The following is a 6,054-nucleotide window of genomic DNA, read 5'->3' as shown; positions in this document are numbered from 1 at the left end:
ATCCATCTTGGTAACATTCGCTTCCTAGGTACTCTGCTCAGAAGTTTCCATCTTCAAAAAGTATTGAAACTGCATCTTACAATTCTTGTTGCTTAGTTATGAAGGTTTTCAATTAAGGTGTGGTGTGTTTTGATTGGTCGCTTATTTAATAAATATTAATTGGCTATTAATTAATACGGTACTTGACACCTTAAATCATTATTGGCTCCTAAAATTATTAATTAAAACAGCTGCGTTCACTGATTCAGTGATTTGAATAATGGCAGATCACAGTGAAAGTGAAGAGTACAATCTACTATATGATAACGATGTAAAATAATGATTATTATACTTAAATTAAGTTACATATAAATTCTTTACTATAATAGGAAGAAATGGTCTCTCAGCCTGGATCTCCAAATCTTCTACTACCAGACGATGAAGATTTATTAGTACTACTACCACCACCACCACCACCGCCCTGGGGAGAGAGAAGACCACCACCACCTCCCCCAAGACAACCAGCTATACCACCCGGGCCAAGACATGGGTCTTCTTGTGAGGAGAGGGAAATGGCAAAAGACCGTGGTGGTCGTGGTCGCAGTACACCACTGGGAGGACGTAGAGGTAGAGGAGCGGGAGGAAGAGGTGGTGATGGTGAGGGTAGAAACATAGAAGGTTGGGGTCCTGGTAGAGGTGCTTGGCACTGGCCCTAGGGCCATGAAAGAGATGGCCATGGAGGCCAGCCAGGAAGAGGAAGATGCTGCAGAGGGACACCAGGGAGAGGCAGATGTTCAGGAGATAGGGGCAGGCCATAAGGGGCTGTAACAGCAAAGTTGGCAAGGTTGTCAGAACTTTGGAAGCTCGTGGCAAAGAAGAGGAAGGAGAGGAAGAGGATGGTACAGGTGGCAGGGACAGCAACTATATGTCAACTAGGTAGACTTTTAGATATAATAGAACTGATTATTCTAAATTATAATAACCAGTGAACAAATATTAACAACTATACTAGAGTTGCACCTATGTTGCATTTTACCTATAATCGGATAGCCTATATCATCGACTAGTTTTTATCTAATTACCGATACGATGTGTATCTACTGCGCATGCGCAATACTGTTAGGTAAAAATGATATTATTAAAATTAATAATGAATCACGTGATCACAATTGCAATAAAATGGCCGCCTATAGCACTACTACTCGCTCTCCCTTATGAAATTACTTCACTGTTGACCCTGTTTATGAGAACGAAGCTGTCTGTAAGCTGTGTAGTATGCGTGTCTCAAGTGGAGGAACTAATAAATGGTAAAGTATATGTCTAAAATTTTGAAAATAATATATAATTGGAAATAATTATGATAGAAACTTTACTAACACCAACCTGAAAACTCACCTTTAGAAGCATACAACAGAATATTCAGAGTTTGAAAGGCTAGACATAGGCACTAACAGCAGTGTTCGTACATCAGCCAACTTATCTCAGAGAACACTAGAAGAATCTATTGCCATTTCTAGACCATTCAATTTTAATCATCCTAGATCTCAGAAACTTCATCGAGCGATTGGTGAGATGATTGCTGTGGATTGTATGCCATTTTACACTGTTGAGAGACCAGGTTTTTTTGCGATTGATGAAAGAGATAGAACCTAGATACACACCATGCTCTCATAATTATCTTTCACAATCATTAATTCCATCAATGTTTCTAAATGTCAAGGAATGCATTGCAAAGTTGGTTCAGAAAGAACAGCACTTCTCCCTTACAACAGATATTTGGTTATCTGACAGCTTAGACTCCTACCTTAGTTTCACTGGTCATTGGATAGATAGTAACTGGGAGAATAAAGAATGTTGTCTGCATGCACAGCCATTCAATGAAAGACATACTGGAGAAAATATAGTGACAGTATTTACAATATGCTTAGATACATGGAATATTACTGACAAGCTACACGTGGCTCTTCGAGATAGTGGCAGCAACTTTGTCGCTGGGTTTAGAAATGCTGACATATTGTCTTGTGCTTGCTTTGCACATACTTTACAACTCACTATTAAAGATGGGATATTGTCACAAAGAAGTGTGGAGCTCATGCTCTCCACTTCCCGCAAAATTGTTGGCCGCTTTAAACAGTCCAATGTATCATTGCATGCATTGTCATCTGCTCAATCTAAGCTAGAATTATGTCAGCATAGGCCAGTACAAGATGAACCCACTCGTTGGAACTCGTCTTACTACATGTTGCAGTGGTTCATGGAGCAGAAGCCAGCAATACTGGCTGTCAGTACTGAAATATCACTACCAACTCAACTAACAAATGCACAATGGCAGTTAATGGGGAAAGTTCTACAGGTGTTGAAGCCTTTTGAAGAGGCAACTTAAGAGGCCAGCTTTAAAGGTGCGTCTCTTGCCATTGTCATACCTCATAGTTATAGTTTTATGTAGAATAATGGGAGGATGGTGAATTTAGATTGTCTTGCTGTGTTGACCCTGAGAGTACATAGTAAGGATAGGTGCTGTCACCCAGCATAATCTGAGACTGATAGTTTTTCTCAATTATCATAAATTAATTTTTAATAAATTATTGAGGTAGGACCTATACTGCAATGGAGTCCATAATTTAATCAAAAGGATGGAATTGAAACTATGATAATGTTAAATAAGATAGATTTTAGTAGGTCCATGTGGCCAAGGGTGCATCCAAAAATTTTACTTTTATTCTAATGTTGTTAATGCTTGCTAGAATCCCTCCAGTACTTTTATTGTGATACTTTTGAAAAGTTCATTGTGGGTCCAACTTTTGCCTACCACATCAAAGCTTTCAAAATTATACTTCACTTATATTTATACGTATGTTTTTCAATATTTGTTACCATAATTGACAAAAGGTACCTTATGGCGAATTTTAAAATTCATCTTTATAATGAAAAATATCAACCTATGAGTGCTCTGTTAGTCAACAATTGTTTCTATAAGCTACATAGTAACTTTTTGCACCCTCTGGAGTAATTTTATGATAAATGGAGCTCAGGAAGTTGGATTTTTTAGGCTATAAGACCAATTTTCCTATCCGCCATAAGGTACCTTTTGTCAATTATGGTCACATTTCTTGAAAGTGAGAACAGTCAGAGAAGAACAAAAATTGCAAAAAATTAATGGATAGTTGTACAATGCCTCGACCAATTAAGAATTTTCTAGCAGCAAGATGAAGCTTTTTCTTAAAATGAAGCTATAGTATCTACTTTATGTAGTGGAGTTACTTTATGCAATGGCTCTTGGATAACCCATCAAGGTGACTCCCCTCTTTGTTTGTCATTTCTTCCTCTTCCTAGGCTGCTACCTTCAGTGTTTAATCAATTATTAAATTAAATTACTTTACATTCCTTTAAGTATCTAGTAATCTGTTGTTATCTCAGTAGAGTTACAGGTAGTCTGGTCCGAGACTAATTAGTGATTGTACATTTATTTCATGAGTGGTTATCTATGAACTGTGCATAGTATGCTTAATATCTAAAGACAACCACAAAACTATACATAACCACCCATGGCAGCATAACAATAGACATTAAGAGAAAAATCATGACTTCTTGTGTGGTCCACTCCCACTTTTACTAAAAACCAGTAACTATAGATAACCCATTTTTTGTTTGTTTTTCTGTTATTACTATATTCCATTTTTATTTCATAAATCATAGATCACACATCATTGTGGAACAAAACTATGGAGATGTTCAAGTTTGTGAGCAACCTATTTCAATTGATTTAATAATTGTCTCTCTTTGAGTTGGACACATCCATGGCCTCTGTGATCTTCAGAAAACTTGACCCAGCTGCATCATTAATAGGATTATATCCAAGAAAATTAACGATGGTTTGTGTGCAAGCTTTCAACATCTTTTCATTTTGAGACTGAAATAGAATATTCAAAGACACTTCAAAGTGACATCTCAATGTAACCTGAAAAATATGACACTTATTGCATCTTGAAAAATTCTCACCTGAGGTTAATTTATTTTCACAATAATTGTGACCATAATTGACAAAAGGTACCTTATGGCGGGTAGTGAAATTTGTCTTTCTAGCCTAAGAAATCCAACTTCCTGAGCCCCATTTATCATAAAATTACTCCACAGGATGCAAAAAGTTACCATGAAACTTTTAGAAACAATGATTGTCTAACAAAGCACTCACAGGTTGATATTTTCCATTATAACGATCAATTTTAAAATCCGCCATAAGGGCCCTTTTGTCAATTATGGTCACAATTGATGCAAGAATAGTATAAATAAAAAGATTGCATCCTGATTATTGTGGCACCACGCAATACTCCAATATCATCCTTCTCATCATTATGAAACAGATCCTGACGTTGCCTATCATTCTCATATACTGCATTTCATCTATTGGTTTAATCGTCCTATTTCCTTTCAGACTGAGCATTTTTTCATCTTGATAACTGCCAACAGACAAGTTAGAGCGATTGTAGCAAGTACACTCTTGTAATAAATCGATGTTCTTTTCCCAGCAAGATAATTTCACAGTCCCTGTGCTGTCTGCTATAAGTACATCTTGTACCCTACAAGTAAATACAATCCTTGCTGGAGCAACACTGACCACCTTACATTTAACACTTACAAGTGATCCATCATCTACATCATGGATTTCTGCTAATTTATCTCCTTTGCAGGCAATGAAGGTATAAATATCTTTTTAGGACTGGGTTTTATGCTTGTGGATTTTCTTATAATGACCTCTAAAGAATTATCAAAAGAACTCCTTTTTACCTCGCAATTAGACAAAACAACAGGACTCTTACTTGCACTGACTTGTGCAAGTTGTTTTACGCTTTGCTCTTCAAAACCAGCAATCCTCAGCATGCCAGTTTCATCAGCAATCTTTCCGTAGTAGTAACTGTTTCCTGCATTGCTTTTTTTCAGTAGTAACTGTTTCCTGCATTGCTTTTTTTCAAAGGAGATAAGTAATCAATAGCAGCATGGATTATTGCACTAGTTTCTTTCTCTTTGATGTCGCAAATCTTTTCCAATAATAACCTCTTCTTTGACTGCGATTGAGACGTAATGTGAACTCAACCAGATCTCTGTTGTGCTGTCTATCATGGTGCATGCAGCATTTTTATAGAACTAGGTCTCTCTGTCTCTTGTTATAAGGTTTCAAGATTAATATTCACTGTACAATTATATGTCATTGTGTTTTTAAATTCCTATTATTGTTATTATTTTTATCAATAATGCCCTTCAGGGGCCCAGTGTTACTGCCCGCCTCTGCCTGCAACATGCATGGCTGCAACCATAGTATATCTCTGCTGTAATGCGCAACTTGCCTCAGGATATGTGGATCTATGACAGCTGACTTTGGAAGTGATTACTTTCCAAAAAGAGAGAATCTTGGGCTTAATGGCAACAGGTGATGATAGCATTGTCTCTGACACTGCTAGCCTTACTATTGATGATGATCTGCATCATGATGAAGGCGACTTGGGTGACAGTGACATAGTTGTAAGTTGCACATAGTGTTGACATGTATCATCATCATCTCTCATAAAGTGCCAATACCATGGCTGTTTGTTTAAAGCCAGAAAGACAATGCATAGATCTAGTAATGCGGTCAGGCTATGCTACGTTCATTTTTCAGCCCCGCACGTAAGTTGAATTACATGCATGCATGGCTTTTAAAACTACTTTGCTTATATAGAAAAAAGAAGGAAGGGGAGCAATAATAGTTAAAGGGACCCAATGTCCTATTTCAAACTGTAGAAAGAAAGAAAATCACATTTTTGCTGCATGCGTGCAAGGATGCTCAAAGTACATGACTCAGTTGATCTTATTTAAATTTGAGATTAGGAATGTTATTATTGAACTGATTACTGCCAATTCAACGAAAAAATGATGAACAGAACAAATCAAAATAAGGTTACATACAAAAATAATCAGCTTATGTTGATATCTTTTTTTGTTATAGTGTAGCTAAAACATGTCCTGACATCAAAATTATATGAAACAAAACATAGTACATATTGTCGTTGTGAGTAGACTACATGTATGATGTTAATAACT

The 6,054-nt window shown here is 36.8% G+C and overlaps 1 pseudogene; it reads left to right on the top strand.

Annotated features, from left to right (window-relative positions):
• The first annotated feature begins 551 nt into the window (after positions 1-551).
• LOC109581859 (zinc finger BED domain-containing protein 4-like) lies at positions 552-2,362 on the top strand (annotated as a pseudogene).
• Positions 2,363-6,054: the final 3,692 nt, after the last annotated feature.

The sequence above is a fragment of the Amphimedon queenslandica genome, unplaced genomic scaffold (genome assembly GCF_000090795.2).
Source record: "Amphimedon queenslandica unplaced genomic scaffold, v1.1 AMPQUscaffold_13413, whole genome shotgun sequence".
Taxonomy (NCBI): domain Eukaryota; kingdom Metazoa; phylum Porifera; class Demospongiae; order Haplosclerida; family Niphatidae; genus Amphimedon; species Amphimedon queenslandica.
The sequence above is the reverse complement of the archived record's forward strand: the minus strand, read 5'-3'. Positions and strand labels throughout refer to the sequence as shown.